Here is an 18,837-nt window from a genome sequence, read left to right as displayed (position 1 = left end):
AGGTTAAAAATATTGCACTAAAATAAAATAGAAATCACAAAATATTAATCATAAATAGGCATTCACAGAAAGGGCCGCAACAATGCACATAAGAGCAAAATTTGAGCATAAATAACAGCACCGCTAGAAAAAGAAAAAGACGACACTGGAAAAGGTGCGCTGAAGTACAAAACAAAAAATATAAAATAAAAAGAAGACAAGCCGGAAGGAAAGAACCCACCCACCAGTCGTCTATGACGAACGCGAATCAGACCTTCGAAAACGGGCCGCGTACCTAACGTGTTAGGCTGAAGGAAAAAAACTGAAGGACACTTAAGCTCCGCCTCTAACGGTATGACGAGACAGCGTAATGGGTTATTTCTCATATATGCACAAGGTCATTCTCTACTTTACATTCATACTTTACATTCATAAATGCCTAGGTGCCATCATAACCCTTCTGGTGAAGTGCCGCAGCTCTTAAATGGTGCATCGCTGCTCTACCATGACAGGTGCTCCCAGCGGTGAGCCCAGTGCATCCCAGGTTGATCTTCCCGAGCGATTACTCATTAATATAACTGCCACCTGCCACGATGGGCAGTTTGCTCGGTATCCGGTGGGCAGGTTTTGATGACGCCACAAGGTCACGTGACCTAGGTGGCCCCCCTGCCTCCTAGGCTGCTCTCTGGGCACCACCTGATAGACTCGTGCTTGTCAGTTTTCGCTCGCAACGTCGAAGCCAATAATGCCGACACCACATTTTCTGGAGAAGCAATTGCTATAATAAATGTTTTATTTTACTGCCTTCTTGAGGTTAAGATTGCGAAGAAAGGAGAAAGGTTTAATTTTATTGAAGGAATTTGAGCCGTGTGTTAATGGGAGGGTTTTCGTGTCGAACCGAAAGAATCGTGCCAACATTGTACGTTTTGGTGTTCTTGCTTTCCGAAATACATGCCCACTTGTCCTCTAAAATTCCTATTCAGCATTTCCCATCCTAGATGTGCGTTACCTTGAGGTGCCGCGCCATGGAACCAGGGTTCGAACCTCGGACCACCGCCTCACCTTAGCAGTCACTTTAATTGAGCTAACCAGGGCGGGTACCAGGTGGTAGAACGAGAATGAATTGATCAACAACTCCATGTGAGAACTATTTTGCTTTAATGTTTAAGGTGATTGCCCCCCCCCCCCTCCCTCCCTCCCTCTATATGCCAGCAGTAGCTTGTTTGTTGAAAGGCAGTCAATGTTGAACCAGCCTATTCCATATTTCTGAGTGAGGGAACTACTCCGAAGGGTAAACCCCCGAGAAAAGTCTTGCGACGTTTGTGGCTTTGCGATATTTGTTGGTGTGTGCCATGTGTTATGCGATGTTTTTTGATTGGCTCCAAAAGAACGAAGTAAATAAAAATAAATCAAATGAATATCCACGACAGGGATTCGAACCCGCGACGGCGCGAACGGATGAGCTTCGCAGGCTACTGCGCGAAAGGGCTAGCCTAAGGCCGCAGCCAAACACGCCTCTTGTTCAACTGGAACAGGTTCCCATGCTTTGCATTGCAAATCGTCTACTTTACCAACTAATACTAGTATAAAACTATATTCGTGGTTTAAGCTCTCTGGCGGTAGTGACAGAGAGATGGGCGCTGCATGCGTTGGCGTGGACAACGTAGCGCGGTAGAAGAGCAATGCGTACGCGTTGTCGTTGACAACATTGCTGCAGAAAAGTGGCACATGAACATAGGACACCGGCGCACATCAGGTAAATTGGCATCGAGGATGAAAATGTTGAAGGAACGCATAACTGGCTACCTGCGTCAGGGGACACCATAATCACGCTTTCAGGTGAGTGGCAGAGGTGTGCACTTCCCAAAAACTGCTCTCGCTCAATACTTCGTGCTTGGAAGTGCTAAACCACCAGCCATATCTTGTTACCTCTGTAGGATTTTGACAAACATCAGGAAAAAAAAGTGATCAGAAAATATGAATATGATATTGAATATAAGAATATTGGAAAATTATTGAGATGTAACATTGAAGTTTTGTGGAAAGTGGTCATTTTAATATTCTGTAAGAATTTGATGTATTTTGACAAAAATTTAAAACTTTGCTGAAGGCCGCGTCCCCCCAACAGTAGCCGCGCAAAGTGGTGAGGAAGGGGATTAGGCGGAGTAAAGCGCCACCAAAGCTAAAAACAGCTGCAGAGTGCTATTGCGTAGTGGAAGAGCCAAATGAGCGCCTAACGCTGATCGCATTATGTAGTGTGAAAAAAAAGTTGCTAGGAGATAGCTTAGCCTCTTCAAGCGCTGAAAGCAAGCAGAAAGACCATTGGTGCAGCGAACTGCGAAGAATATAATAGGGCGACTACGGCGGCTCGATCAGCGGCCAAAAGACCCTGCAGATATCTAAGTGCTATTGTAACCCACCATTATGGGCCCTCCTACGATAGGCTATCCCTTCTCTGCAATGAATTTTGTAAACTTCAGGTCAGTCGTAGGATAAAAGCATACTAGGAGCTGTAGATTGCTAATCAGGATGGCCAGACGACTACAATTTTTTTTTGTTTTTCCTATCCTGGTGATCTTTCGTACGTTTAAAGAAAGGAAACATTAGCTCGATTATATGTGCAGCCTAGTAGAGAAAGAAAAAGTTCTGTGAATTGGTTCTTGCCTCAAGAAAGACTGTTAATAACCAAATTGCTCTCACTATAGGGAGCTAGGGCCTGTGTTTGATACAGTACATTTAGATAGGCCCCCTAATGGATATTTTGTTGTAAAAAATATTATGTGGTGAAAGAACAGAGCACAAGTTGAATATTTGTAAGGCGCATGAAGAGATTCTACTCATTCCTATTCGACTTTTGAAAAAATATCTGCGGCCCACTTCATTAATCATTCCTTTTTTATCTAGCAGGAATTTTCCACCGGAAAAGCACCATTATTTTTGATGACGGCTTTGGAAACTGTTGCCAGGAGAAGCACTTTCACTCATTCATCGTTCAGACTGAAGCGCTTGAGGGAAGATTTGAGAAGCTAATTTTCAGATTTTACTATTACAAAACTGCTTCTGCATTCTCATCAGCTATTCTAGATAAGAGATAAGTAAGCAAAGAACATTTTTCGCCTTAAGCATGGCAGCTACATATAAGTTCCCCATAATTCTGAGAAAGGCCTTAAATTCATGTGTGTGCATATGACGTGTTTGTGCAGAGTTTCTTTCATTTTTAGAATAGGAATATGGATTGTCGGTAAATATAAATTTGGTACAACAATACGCTCTCTCCATCGCCTCTCTCTCTGATCGTTGCTTTCGCAATCCTCCAGGTTTAACCAGAGCTAAACCACTGCCAATTTTTAGGCCGTTTTCACCGAGAATTTTTAGGTCTGAAGTGTCCCATTCTTGCTACTGCGCATCTCCACCGGATGAAAGCGAAGGCAGCGCCACTCAGTCACGTGATGATAAGTGAGCTAGTCAAATTCTTCACGGCGCAACGCTGACCCCACCTACCACGGCGAAAGCGGGGGCTATGTAACTGCAAAATCATCGAGCAGAGAGCTTCAAAAACTGTTGAAGAGATAATGTAAACCTCATAAGAAGGCTTCAAGGTTCTCATTTAACGAGTGCTTATGTGGAGCGTGTGAATATGCGCCTCATAGAAGTTTACGTCATTGTCAGCGTCGTTGTCTATACACGTCTTAACACTTCAGTGTCACCAGATCTCCTTTTTGTCACAAACTGCCCTTATTTTCGTTTTGCTCTTTTGTCGGCGTTGTTCGGTGACCATGAAAACTTTAGGTTACCTTCACGCGACAACGTTGTTGAGTGCCAAAGCTAAATGTTTGTCCTCTATAGCCCTGTTCTCGCAATTTTTCGAGCCCATATTAGCTCCATGAAGTTAAAATTATTAGGCCTCTTTACAACCCTTAACCATATCTGTACTAAACCTGTTGATTCTTTTTCGGATCTCATCTCATTTCTGTTGCATGCAATCCACAAAACTGGAAGTGACCGCCAGGTCCTGGCTTATGTCTCCGGCGGGTATTCGCTATTCCATTTCTAGAACAACAACAGCAACAAAAACTGAGGCGCAGCCGGAGCGGCTAGCACGCGCCGCTTCCGCGAAGAAGTAGAGAAGAAGAAATCGATGAGGAGAAGAGATTGCGTCCATCGAGCCGCTCCTCTTTTGAGACTTCACCTAAGCATAGCACTTCTTGGCTGTGTTTTCTCCCAATGCTTACAACGCCAAACCCCCCCTAATTTGACCACCACCTACAATCCTGTGAGTGACCACTTCAGGGAGAGTTCTCAGCCGCCTGGCGCCAGGCTCTGGCCCTGCGTCGATTAACCATCACCCGCAGTCCCTTCAGAGCGCCAAGCTGCATCCAGGTAAGTGACATTCAGGCTTCTGTGTTCTGCTTTTCGCGCTATTACGCAGTGTTTGTGCCAACACGACGAGACAACACCGGCGTGAGGCTTCGCTTTATTTGATGGTTTGGTTTGTGGGGTTTAACGTACCAAAGCGACTAAGGCTATGAGAGACGCCGTAGTGGAGGGCTCCAGAAATTTCGACCGCCTGGGGTTCTTTAACATGCACTGACATCGCACAGCACACGGGCCTCGAATTTCTCCTCCAAAGAAATTCAACCGCCGCGGCCGGGATCGAACCCGCGTCTTTCGGGCCAGCAGCCGAGCACCATAGCCACTGAGCCACCACCCTAGGAGGTCAACGCTGGTGAAGCAACCGCCATCTTTTTGAAGCGCATAGCTTCTGCGTTTTTACATTTTCTCGCTTTCAGTGCAAATCCTGTCTTAGACTGAAACGAAACAGTGAAACGGAAACCGATTTCTTCAAAGGAATGATGGCTTTGCTTGATGTTAGCGTCCTCTAATCGGATGCCGTAGTGGTTGCCACTGGGCGTGTTTAGTTTCTATGAGTGTGGGTGTTGATTAGGAGGTAAGGGGTGGATTTCAATCTAGAGTGGCTCTTCCTCACACACGGCCGTGCATCGCAGTTTGGCAGGTGGCACCTGACGTCTTCCTCCTCCTTTTCCTTCTCACATACCTTACCGTTAAGTGAAAGCCATCGGCACACAGCAAATGCTTTTTGTATAAAAGCAAGTGCTTCACGTGTATCAAACTGTGTGAGTTCGCGCCTGTACGTGCGTGTTTGTTTCGTTGTCTCGTTGTTTGTGCTCTTTCGTAGTAGCGCGCACTATTCTGTGATGCAAAACCAACTTTCCCCTTCGTTAGCTTAGTTTGAGAGCAATGGAGCGTACCCTTTATGGCTGATGAATCTACATGACACAATTCTCAAGCGAGGGAATTGCGAACTGAGCCAGAACTTCGTAAAATTTGCGCGCCCCAAAAATATCATGAAGAGATGGATGCGTTCGGAGGAAATAGTTTGCCCTCCGGAAACGGTCAATGCGGCTGTCGTTGCCAGCCAACCTGGCGCGCTTGTGCTTTCGACTTTCGCCGCCGCTTCTGACTCGTCGAGCCGGCCGGAGCGAGCGTGGCGACAAAAGCGGGTTGGATTGTGTAGAAAAGACAGTTTTATGATACCTTCCGCACGTCCACGTTGACTAAGAGCCAGCTTTTCTTGGTATTTTTGGCTGTATGTCAGCTCGACGCATTTCCGTTAACGTATAACTAGACGCAGACCTGACCAATTCCGGTATGTGGCACCATCTAGGTGTATGAAGTGATCCACAAACCGACGTTTTTAGAGGTAGGTGCTGCCAAATCATCAGATGAGATAGAAAGTAGAGCACATTTATCCTCCATTCATTTAGATAAAGGCTACATGAGAGGAAGCGAAAATTTTACGAGATATTTACAGAAAACTGCCGTAGAGAAAAACGCTGTGATACACTAAATTCAGCAACCCAGTTGTACGTAACTCGGCGCGCTGCATCACCTACACTTCCGGTATATACTTAGTCGTGCAAGTTCTCCCCATTTGGGTTGGACTTAACACTCTCTCAGTGTAAAACGGCATCGCTTCGGTTTAATGTTTTAATGATAATGCACATAAGCGGCTTACTCGGCAAATCCTGGCATCCCCACCATCGGCTTTGTCTCGGGAGCTCGCCCTGCCTTCTGGGCGATTCATGTGAACATTATGGTACCTTTTTGGTTATACCAGAGAGGACCTCTTCAATCACAATCGTGGTATTGTACTGGTTTACTAGGAAGTCAGCAAAGGGTTGAAGACTGCTGCAGAATGGACACATATGTAGCAGTGCAATGCTCGTATCCAACTTTGTGGCCTAAACCAGATGGGAAGCCAAGGTTCTTTATCTCACCAGCCTATTCTAGATTCTGACAGAGAAAACTCCTAACTTGTGCAACGAATACCCACGCTAAAAAGGTGCTGCAAGATGATGTAGCAGTATACGGTAAAGGAAAGGACAATCTAAACAATACTGCACTCACTGGATACTTAGACTCCAGCAGGATGTGATACAGTACTTTAGAATGTTTTAACCGCAAGTTAGTACGCATTGCTGGCAAGTTAGTACATAACACGCCCTGCTCTTTCAGAATGCGCGAATTTTATCAAACGCTCATCAATGCTGTGTACAATGCCACACTCGGAGCCTATTTCATTGGCCGCCTGAGTAGCTGCTGTAAACAGTACCTGCCCAAGTAGCGCACTGTAGCAATGATATTATTGATGGAGTTCGGTTTGTTAAGGCCAGTATATAATGCAGGATTCTGTGTTGTGCTACTTTTACAGCTGTTCTCGAAGGGGTTGCTAAGAGCAAGGAATCGAGTCGTGTTCCTTCAGCAACGGGTCCCGAGCCCATCGTTGTCCCGGAAGCGTGTTCGCCAAATGCAGCCGGTACAGCCAGCGATGACAGCGCCGCCCACCGGCAGGTAGCAGCCACATTAAGGCTGGTTATAAATATTCATTCAGAACGAAGGCTTGACATCGCTGCTATGGCGCAGTGGAAATTCTTTCTTTAGGGTTCGCTGCAATACATCCCAAAAATAGACCCCTTCCCAACAGTGTAAAAATACATGGTCTATTGTTTCCGGCTTTCTGCAAATTAAACAGTGAGATCCCCAGGGTAAAAACAATTCCTTTCCCTCTAAAAATTTTTTAACCGGTAAGGTCCCGGTGTGCAACTTAAAATAGAAGGTTTTTGTTCCAGGCGGCACCTGCATTGTTTTAACTCTCTTTAAAACATCTTTGCCTGGGCCTCCACTGTACAAGGCCCTGTACAAGGGCTCGGGGAAAACTACATCGCACAAAGCACGGTACAGTTGCATCCGGTACTTATGCGTTGAAAATGAGGATGGGGTGCCTTTTGACTTAATAATGCTGACAGGCCTCCACTGTATATGGCGCTCCAGAATGGCAGGCTTTCATTGTGACCCAGACGCAAGACCTGCCAGGATTTACTTTCGCGCAAGCATGCACATGTTTCTGGCCATTAAGAAAGCCGCTGCGGAGCCTCCGGAGTGGCTCTCAAGGCTAGAGCCACTCTGTACTTTGAGTGAATTTTAAATTGACGAAGCCAGACTCATGCTGGCTGACCATGTGTGGTGTGTACATAGCGTTTTTTGTCTTTTGTTGATAGATTGTTTTGTGCAATTTTCTGTGTCAAAGCCAGGCAATAAAGAAAAAAAAAAGCTCCTATGGCGCAGTGGATTAGAGGCTCGTGTTGCGTATAGAAGGTCGGCCGTTCGACTCCGCTCTCTGTACTGTACTTTTATTGTTTTTTTTTAATTCATTTCTTTCAATTCTTTCCCTTTTAGGTCGCAAATCGTAAAGATTAGTGGCATATAACGCCGTTTAAGAGGATTTATTATCCATTTTAGGTAAGGCGTTGTGACAATCTTCAGTCAACGTGATCAATTCACCGTGGTTTCAAGCCTTGTGGCTGTACAGGCTGCATTTGGCGAATACGCGTCCCGGAAAAGTATTCCTAGCCCAGCGTCATAATGGGTAAGTACATTTTTAATGCTGATTCTAATGTTGCGCTTTCGTTGTTCGCTCTGGAATGCCCGTTTTATCTCACGAAATCCTGTAATCCTACTGACCAATATTTAGTATCACCCACTCATTGAAACATATCGTCAGGAAATAACTATAGTAACAAACGTTGGCACAAATGAAGGCATATTTCGAATTTCAAGGACTCGTTCATTAGCGATTGGCAGCAGTTAAACCGTTATGTATTAACGCATTCAGAAAGGTGCCACTTTCCCAAATGTTCGGAGGTTCATGTTCTTATTTACTAGATCCACTGAAGCACGGTATCTGCTTTTGATTACAGGAGACGCATCAGAGTTCCAGTCCGGCTTCTCCGTCATTGATGGAACGTCTTGTAAGTTCACTACGAGCATGCTAACCGCTCCGCCATTCGAGCTCGATGGTTTGGAATGAACAAAGGCGTGTCTAGTGAATACGGTGTCTTCGTTCACTCCCATCTTCCTCCCTTCCCGTTGCGACGAGGTTCAGGTGTCCACACAGGAATGCGAGACAGATACATTTCCTTTCCTCAAAAACCAATTTTCCGACGAGCAAGGCGTAGAACCGAACGTAAAAATTGATAAATTGGTAAATTGGTTTTTGAAGAAAGGAAACGGTGCAGTATCTGTCTCACATATTTCGGCGGACACCTGAACCGCGCCGTAAGAGAAGGGAGGAAGGTGAGAGTGAAAGTAGAAAGAGAGAGAGATGTGCCGTAGTGGAGGTCTCCGGAATAATTTCGACCGGGATCTTTTACGTGCACTGACATCGCACAGCACACGGGCGCCTCTTGCATTTCGCCTCCATCGAAACGCGGCCGCTGCGGTCGAGTTCGAACCCGGGTACTCCGGCTCGGTAGACGAGCGCCTTACCACTGAGCCACAGCGACGGGTAGAACCGAACGGGCGACGGCGTTCTGGGGACTCCCTGGCAGCGTTGCATGACGCTGTCGCGTTTCACTCTTAGAGGCGAAGCTTAACATTTTAACAACACATCAGCGACACAAGCAGCAACACCGCGCTTGAGGCTTCCGCCTCATCGCACTTTCGGTCACCAAAGTGCCCTGAAATTTTACTTCTGAGAGCACCGATCGTGGAATTTTCCAGAAATGCTGACATTGCAACGGCCGTATTCGAACACGTTAGCGTCACTTAATATCAAAACATGGCTGTTATCGGACGAGCACCCAACGTATTTGCTTTATACAGTAACGGCAGACTAATAATTAGCGTCTCTCATAGCCTGAGTCGCTTTGGGACGTTAACCCTCATGAACCAAACCAAACCAAGACTAATAATTAAGCAGCGTGAAAATAATACTGCCCGGTCGGTTGTCCAGAATGTCGAGAGGATGCGCCTGGGGGTGTGCCTGGCGCTTTTGCTAAGGGGTCACTATCTCATTAGCTTTGGAGTCAACATAAGATCTTTTTTAAGGCGAAAGCCTTTAATAGCTGATGCTGTCGTCCGTTAGCAGAGGGTGTAACACCTTTGGCAGCGTTTAACTCGCGTTAACTCGGGAACTAAAGAAGATAGGCGAAAACTATTGGTTGCTTCAGATATACGAGGAAACAATGAACCTAGAAGCGAAGTTTGATGACTGTAGATTAATTAGTTAATTAATTATAGGCAAAAATGTCGAAATCGGATCGAAATAGCACGGACGTCTATATCCGCAGGAATGGTGTGACGTCTTATGCACCGGAAGTCGTCACGGCATAGTGAAAATTGTCACAAAATTGTCAGAAAAACGTCGAATTTGTGTCAAATTAGATGGGAACATGTTTAAATAAGCATAATTAACACTTATGTTCTCTGAAAGATGTATAACTTGGGTATCGATATAGCCACGGGAGCGGTGTGATGTCTCATCCACCGGAAGTCGTCATGATATATGTCCTCGGCTTTCGCCTCTGAACTCTTTAGTTGCCAAAGTGTCCTCGCAATTTTTTCACTACTCTCTTACCGATTATCAGAATGCAGCATACCCTAGCGGCTGGGAAGGCAGATATTGATGGCATTCTCCAGCTTTTTTGTGCATGTTGTTGTTGGGGCAGCTGGTAACAACCTGAATTCCGCAGGCAGTCTGAAAGTCGGCTACTACTCACGGTTTACTCAAAGGGCCAGATACTGATGTGTGGTCCCAGTTCTAAGTTTTTCGGCTTGCACAACAAAGACCTCTTGAAGAGTATAAAAAAACACGCTCAGCTAGCACGTATGAACACTCAAAAAGATGATCGCCAGCTCTTGCACTGATATTTTTTATTTTATTCGCAGAATTTCTGTGGGGAGGCGGGCCAAAGGGATTGTTAGTGTCATAAAAATTTTCAACGCGCTGTGTAGGCTACAATAGTGACATATTAAGCTTATGTATTTGGTTAAACGTGTGTGGTGAATGCGTGGAACTGCGCCGCCATACACTTGCTTGCTTTGTGATCACCTAAATATTCCTTTTTTTATGATTACAGTCATAGGTTCAAGCCAAGTATCCAGTGAGTACTGCTTGCAGCATCATCGTGGTGGGCGGGTTAAGTACCTCCAGCCACACGATGGAATTTGCCGCCCCACACAGTTGATTCCTTGAGCGTCGATTAGCTTTTGTTAAACCAGTAAAACAGCCGTCAGTCCACGTTTGAGCGAACACCAATTAACTCCTGTCGGTTCGAAAAGAGCAGTGTTCTCAGGTAGCAGCGGATTGCCGGGTTTGCTTATGAGAGGGGATCTCAGATCGTGGAGACTGTTAGGTTGCCCTGTTTTAGAGGGCCTGCGGAAGAAATGGGCTTGGGTAGGGCATGTAATGCGAAGGCAAGATAACCGCTGGTCTTTAAGGGTAACGGAGTGGATTCCAAGAGAAAGCAAACGTAGCAGGGGACGGCAGAAAGTTAGGTGGGCAGATGAGATTAAGAAGTTTGCGGGTACAGTGGCGGCAACTAACAAAGGACAGGGTTAATTGGAGAGACATGGGAGAGGCCTTTGCCCTGCAGTGGGTGTAGTCAGGCTGATGATGATGATGATGATGAGGGCCTGCAAACGTTTTGAAGAGACAGCACTATGATTTTAGTTCGACGTCCGCTAATTCAGTAAGGAATGAGCGCTCGCCTTGTTCGTATACCTGATTATAGTTTTCAAAATATCAGGCTCTCCGTAACTCCAATGTAGTCGTCATTACCTATTCCCGATATCCCATTTTCTTTTCCTTCTTTCCCAGGCAAGATAAGGGGAGTGGGGCCAGGGCCTGCCTCGTAAAACTGAGTTTTTTTCTGTAGTTTCCTCATCTTTTATTTGTTTCTCGTCTACAGGCATATAAATGGGGAATATTCCGGCATAGTACGAATGGGCTGGTATTTAGTATTGGTTTCCAACAGTTGAAAGCAGAGCAGGCAGGCACTTGATTATAGCCTTTTTAGGTTTGGTCCGAACTACAGAATACAGCGTTTTTAATGATTTAAATGACATTTGGTTTTTTTATGTTAGTGCCGATATCGGACGGCCCCGACACCGCCTTGCTTTAGCCAGATTTTATTACCTGAGCAGCTTATGTTAGATGCGCATTATTTCGGAACTGGACGTTTCTGCTTTTATGACGTAAGCGAACCTAATATATTCGTTCTTTATTTCAGCCACTCAACCACCGTAAGTCTTTACCGAACCACTAGAAATCGGCACCGTAGCAAAAGAGGAACCCATTGCACGTGGGTGTATAGTAATATATCAGCACTTCGCAATGCTTCTCCGAGTAGGCATGCCGCGATACAATTGTACAGCGTGGAAGGATTCTTCAGAGCAGAACCGGGATAAATGATGAAAGCACTGTGATACATGTAAGTATGAAAATAAAAAAGTTTCGTACGGGGAATACGGAAAAGGCAACAGTGGTAAAATAGCTCCTCCGACAAGTACTGGTGGCAGAAGACAGTTTGTGCAACCAGCCTTCCTTCTACGTTATGGCCAGGGCGCCATCGTCGTCAATTAGCGGCTTCATCGGGTGGCTAGTTGTACACCCAGTGAAAGGAGGATTCACTCAGTGGTAAAGTGCAAGCATACGGTGTACGGGCAGCCGCTTTCCGCAGACTAAGCTGTGTTTTCACTTACTGGGGTGTACTGTCGCAATCAAAACATTTCGGGTGATGGGAAAGCACGGCGAAACTGCATTCTGCGCCACCTAATGGCGCACGTCCACTCATTCTTCGCAGGCATCTCTGTACCCTCACTCCTACCTGACGCGTGGCGAGCGTAGCTCGGAACCGACACCAGGTGTCGTTTCGATATCAAGTGTCTGCCCCAACGGCTGTGGTGGTTGATGGGTTTAACGACCTGTATGTAATACGCCCCAGTCTAGTTGCTTCCCTCTCATAAATTTCACGACCAGCGATTCCTCAGCGAGTAGATGCGTCAATTGAGAGCAGCAAGCAAACTGCGAGCAAGCTAGATTGAAAATATTTCTCATATGATTTTACTGCGCCCGCACCCCCCTTTCCAGCAGGTGTTCTCCAAGTTATAAATAAATGTGCTATCAAGTGCCCTGTGTACTGTCGCTGTATGGGGCGCAACTTAGGTGAATGGACTGGAGTTTCTAATGCGCATTCACCAACGCTTCTACGAGGTGGCGTATAGGCGCATCATTGAGTAAAAGTTGTCGCCTTATATCCTGGACGGCCCATTTGTAGGCGGGCTGTACAGGCTGCAGCATAACCGCAGCCCTTTACACACTGCCCATATTTTGGGGACACTTAGATTTTCGTATCTTGAAGCGGCTGCAGTGGCCGTCAAAAGGCGCGGACATGAGCTTATAGAAACGTTTGAGACTGATGAAAAAGGTCTCGCTTCGACAGATTTCGTCTCTATACCACTGCTGACGCGCTGTGGTCGCGCAGCAGCCAGGAGTGGGAGTCCATGCGCGGTGATACTCAGTTGGTGGCAGCTGTGTACCGTTCCATGCAAGGACGCCTACAAGTTGTCATCGCTGTGGATGGCGATTTCACGGCGAATTCGGAACGTGGAACTGGACTAGCTGAACTAGCAGAGCAACCACAACTTTTTCTGTGGCTTCAGCAGTCTGCATGCTAGCCTCTATTTTTGTATCTGGGTGTTATTGAGGATTGACATAAGAATATCGCATCTCGCTCTGTCTTAAAGCTGGCCGTCCCCCTTTTTGCGTACGGGTTGGGTTCGGCCTTAATGTGTTTAGCGCTCTCCTGTTGACGCCAGAACAAATGAATCTTATGAGAGCCGTCGGCGCCAAGTTTACGGGGCATTACTTTCACATATTCGGGGCCTAACGAGCAGGTACGATTGAATTTTTGCTGTATATTACTGGCTTTTTATTTTTCTTTACCGCGCTGAAACAATTGTACGTTTTTTTGTCTATTCAGCACGGGAATAAATAGAGAAAACATAATTGCTCTCTCCCTCTCCATAACCAAGAGTCGGTGTGCCGCGAAGGGCGGCACGCATTCTGCTTGGTGGTGGTGGTGAAAAACATTTATAGTGCAATAAATATTTACAGAGAGGTGATTGGGGTAGGCCCTATTGGCCCTTTCCCCTAACAATACTAGGTGGAGCCCCTATTCCGGGGCCCCATTGGCAAGCAACGCCGCCCGCGTCCGGTGAACCAAGGCCTTTTGGGTCTTTAGGTCCTGACAGCCGAGCAGGGCCGCCTCCCAGTCCTCTCTGGTGGGGTTGGGGTTGGGGGGGATGGATGGGTTGGATTGACACGCCCAAACCATGTGGAAGGTGTCAGCCACCTCCCCACAGAACTGGCACGTGCATCAAAGGATTCGTTGAAATGTTTAAGTACCGCCGGGCACAGTACAGTGTTAGTAAGAATTTTGATGAGGAGGCGCTCGTCAGCGCGATCCAGACCCTTACAAGGGGCCGGGTAGCGCCGGTGCTCCTCCTTGTAGTAATCGGTGATGTGTTTGAATGTAAGGGCCAGATTGTCTGATTGGGAGTAGGCTTCCATGGACAGGGAGATAGCCCGGGGAGAGAGTGCGCGGGCGGCCTGATCGGCGTGTTCGTTTCCCTGTAGGCCCTGGTGACCGGGGGCCCAAATCAGGTTGCGTGGAGTTGGATCTTCGCATCGGCAGCTATATTCCAATATGCGCCAGGCAAGCGGGGGAGCCCAGCCCAACTCGTAGTTCCGACAGGCCCCTCGCGAGTCGGTGATGATGTGTTTTGACTTGGGATTCGTGAGAGCCAGAGCAATGGCAATCTCCTCCGCGTGTGTTGCGTTGTAGGCTTTGAAAGTCAGCCCGTTAACTGTGTTTGTGTTGTGTACGACTGCGGCCGTGTACCACCCCCCGTGGTGTGGGCCGGTAACGTCCACGTAATACACGTGTTCTTGGTTACCATAGTATCGCGCCAACGCTTCCGCGCGCGCCTGGCGACGACCGCTATGGTCTTCTCTGGACATGTTGCGGGGAAGGGGTCGGACCCGGAGGGCGCGTCTCCAGGGTTCTGGCACTCTCTCCCTTTCCTCAATGTGGTAGTTATGTTTGATGTGTAGCCGGTCCAAGAGGCGGCGACCGGACGTGGTCTGTGCAAGACGTGTGTATTGGTTGACTAAGTGGGCTTCTCGAAGCTCCCGGAATGTGTTCACCACGCCCAAAGCCAGAAGTCGCTGGTTGGACGTGGTGACCGGGAGGTCGAGAGCCCGCTTGATGACTTTCCGGTGGATGACCTCCAGTTGGTCATCATCATGTTTGCGCAGGTGCAAGTAGGGGGTTGAGTAGAGGATTCTACTCGTCACGAAAGCATGGGCAAGCCGCAGTGCATCCTTGCTTCGTAATCCGCCCCGCTTGTTGGAGACCCGGCGGACCATGCGGCCCACCTGGTCTCCCACTGTGCGAAGTTTGGCTAGGGTAGTGTCGACCCTGCGTTGATGGTGTATGAAGAGACCAAGGACGCGGATCTCCTTGGACTCCCGGATCGGTCCCGAGGGGAGACTGATGCAAAGCGGTGTTGTGTCCCGAGGGGAGGGACGTATGTGCACAAATTCTGATTTAGATGGGGCGCACTGGAGTCCGCAGTAGGCCGCGTAGTCGTCGACTAGGGTCGCCGCTGCTTGCAGGCAGGATTCCATGTGCCCCAGGTTACCTTGCGTGGCCCAGATAGTAATGTCATCCGCATAAAGAGCGTGATGTATCCCGGGCAAAGAAGACAATTTGGAGGGAAGATGAAGCATTGCCAAATTGAAGAGGAGGGGGACAGGACCGCGCCTTGAGGTGTTCCCCTCGAGCCGATGGTGTATGGCCCGTGTTCCGTATCTTGTATGCGTATGTAGGCTTGACGGTCTGTAAGAAATTGTTTTATGTAGTTGAATGTTTTGTGGCCACAGTTGGTGTTACTGAGGTGGTCCAGGATTACTTCGTGTTTGACGTTGTCGAATGCGCCTTTAAGATCCAAGGCCAGGACCACCTTGTCGTTGTGGGGACATTCGACAGGATCCAAGATGTCGTGGTGAAGCTGCAGAAGTATATCCTGTGCTGACTTGTGAGGGCGAAAACCGAACATGGTGTCCGCGAAAGTGTGCTGTGTTTCGAGAAAATCGGAGAGTCTGTCGCGCACCATCGTCTCCATCAGCTTGCCGACGCAAGACGTGAGGGAGATGGGGCTTCACCCATCAGCGGCTTGCGTAGATATCGAAACGGCACGTCGCGCTTGTTCCGATCCACGCACCTCGCGCGTAAAATAGGAGTGGCTGTACAGAGTAGCATGAGAGGAGCGAAAGAGCAGGCGCGCGCCATTACACAGCGCAAAAATCAGTTTTGCGATGAAAGGGCAAGGCAGGCCAAGACGCAGGGCAAGGCAGGGCAAGGCAGGGGTGGGTAAGGCAGGGCAAGGCAGGGCAAGGCAGGGCAGGACAAAGGCAGGGCAAGGAAGGGCAAGGCGCATAGCAAGGTTGGGCAAGGCAGCGCAAGACAGGGCAAGGCAGTGCAAGACAGGGCAAGGCAGGGCAAGGCAGGGCAAGGCAGGGCAAGGCAGGGCAGGACAAAGGCAGGGCAAGGCAGGGCAAGGCGCATAGCAAGGTTGGGCAAGGCAGCGCAAGACAGGGCAAGGCAGGGCAAGGCAGGGGTGGGTAAGGCAGGGCAAGGCAGGGCAGGACAAAGGCAGGGCAAGGCAGGGCAAGGCGCATAGCAAGGTTGGGCAAGGCAGCGCAAGACAGGGCAAGGCAGGGCAGGCAGGCGCCACAGGGCGACAGACAATGCGGAACTGTTTAAATGCGCCGCAGCCCCATAAAATGCTTTGTGGATCTCAAGTATGCGGAGATTTTGAAATTAATCTTTCAGGGAAGACGGCGAGGACAACACGGCGGCCATCGCGGCCTGCGTCTTCTGCTTGCTGCTCGTGTGCTTCGTGGGGGCAATCATCTACGCCGTGATGGGATCGATTGAGATTGGTGAGGAACGCTTCAAGACAAATTGAAGGAATTCGAAAAGTCAGGCGCGAACGCAAACAACAACAAAGGAAGCGAGTGATCAACGACCCAAAATTAGGAAGTTGCCTTCTAAAAACGTACAGCCTTTGCCAAAACTAACCAGACTGCACAGTTTGCTTCTCATTAGGATTTTAAAGCTATTATGCCAGGCCTCAAGCTCTAAATCTCTGCAGGGTAAGAAGAACCCCTGTCCTCACATTCAAAGGACTTTTTGATCTCTAGGGAAGCCGTAAGGGCTTTGCTATACGAATGAGAAGCAAAACATGCAGCCTGGTTACTTTTGGCAAATAGTGTACTTACTTCATGCGGTGAACGCGGCCTGACCGAAAAAAATCTTTCTGAGTTCTGGTCTCCTTTTTTCGACATACAACTCACTGCAAGATTGAAAACAAACAAACCCCAAGTGTTCAGCTCATCCTAGAACGATATAGATGGCGGTGTTAGGTTGCCGTGCATGGCACCGTAAGCGACAGCTTGGACAGATGGCGAGCACAGAATATGATGAATTCATATGCCGTTAGTAACACAGCATAAACACATTTCCATCCTGATTGCCACCATATTGCTGACTGGACTGCTTTCTGTAACCGGCGCTACGAACCCACCACGCCTGCGGGAGGAGCCCACAGCAGCTTAGTGAACGGTAAGGGGTCAGGCCGGGATCGGGCCGATAAGGGATCAGCATAAGGTAACGATAAGGGCCCAGGGATCGGCTGACAGTGCCAACTGAAAAAATGAGACCAGCGGGAAATATCATGGCAACCAGGTTCTAGAGGTCTATAGAAGTTTTTCCCACGCATAATGACGCAAGTTGCATGGTCGCTGAAGTAATCGAGCCAAAAAATCGTAACAATGTCTTCGACAGCAGATAGTTTGAAAGGACCTTAAGTCTGGTTCTGCCTCGGCGGTAAGCTGTTTCATTGGTCGCGCGGCAAGAACAAAAAAAAAAAACGCAGCTCTTTTTGGCCTTCTGTGTTGGTGTTGGGCCACTGGTTTAAGTGGTTTGCGCTACGCAGCTAATACCAACACGGTAGTCACATAACTCCACTTGTCGTAGGCACTCGCAATCAGATTAATGCTCTCGCAACAAAGCTCTGGTATCAACCGAGGGAGGGCCCATTCGTTCGGCGACGCGAGTTTGGCCGCTAAAGGACGAATCGGAAATGATAAAAGAAGCCCCGTGAATCATTATGTTTCCCGAGGAAGGATCTCGATTTCAGCGTCTGGACTCATATAGCCATAACAGCCCTGGGAATAAGAAAATATTCGCATCAGTTCTGAAGGGGTGTCAAAGCGCGACAAGTTTTAATGTAACTAGTGTTTGTAATTCTTGCTACGCTTATTAAAGGACCATAAATCATTGTGACGTGATGGGACACAGATGACGACGACGACGACGGCATTAACAGCGGTGGCGGGGACGGCGACGGCATCAATGACGAGGACCAGCCTAGGTATCCCTCCCATGGTCGTCGCTGGACAGGGCAGACAACCCCGAATGTCGCTGCGGCTACGCCATCCCAAGGTCAAAGCTCACCTCGAGTGGACCCTGTGACACCGCCGACAGGTGCATCCACTCCGCAATATGGGCCGATCACCTCGGCATCCCTTCCACCGCCGCCAGCAACACCAGCGTCGCCACAGCCCTCCGCGCCTCCGCCATTCGGTGAGTTACAGCGTTATTTGCCCTTCCGATTGCCATAAAGAGTAGATGGTTGGTTGGTTTATGGGGTTTAACGTCCCAAAGCGACTAAGGCTATGAGAGACGTCGTAGTGGAGGGCTCCGGAAATTGCGACCACCTGGGGTTCTTTAACGTGCACTGACATCGCACAGTACACGGGCCTCGAATTTCTCCTCCAAAGAAATTCAACCACCGCGGCCAGGATCGAACCCGCGTCTTCCGGACCAGCAGCCGAGCACCATAGCCACTGAGCCACCGCGGCGGCTCATAAAGAGTAGATAGTATTCTGGGAGTGAACAGACAACATTCAGGAGGTTTGGGAGAAAACTATAGCTGGATTGGCATCATGAAGGTGTTAGCGGTGCAGTTTCCGGAACGAATGCTCGGTGTGTACTTGCGATTTCGATCCTGCAAATTATTTGTGTTTCTGCGCATGATGTTTTCTTTTCTGAGAAGAGAAAAAAATGCCCTAGAGCGCTTTAAAATTCGTCAATTTGACTTTGTTCTCTTTTATAGAAGTTACTGACCATTGCGGGAAAGCGCTTTGAGACGTATGTTATACTGTGGCTTCCCGCGATCATCAGCACGTCTACCGGGCTAGCTCGGGCGCATGTCTGTGGAAAGGTACAGCTGCTGCTAATTGATTTGTTGTCTTCTCGGCGTTCTTAGGGCTGCGAAATATTTGAAGCGTTAAATGTTGGCGATGATTTCGCTAGTTAGGTGGGACAAGGGTGTATTGTCTTCAGGCTCGCCATATTGCTCCGCACC

This window comes from Amblyomma mixtum, chromosome 8 (genome assembly GCF_055824585.1).
Source record: "Amblyomma mixtum isolate Tamu chromosome 8, ASM5582458v1, whole genome shotgun sequence".
Classification (NCBI taxonomy): domain Eukaryota; kingdom Metazoa; phylum Arthropoda; class Arachnida; order Ixodida; family Ixodidae; genus Amblyomma; species Amblyomma mixtum.
Note: the sequence above shows the minus strand (reverse complement) of the source record.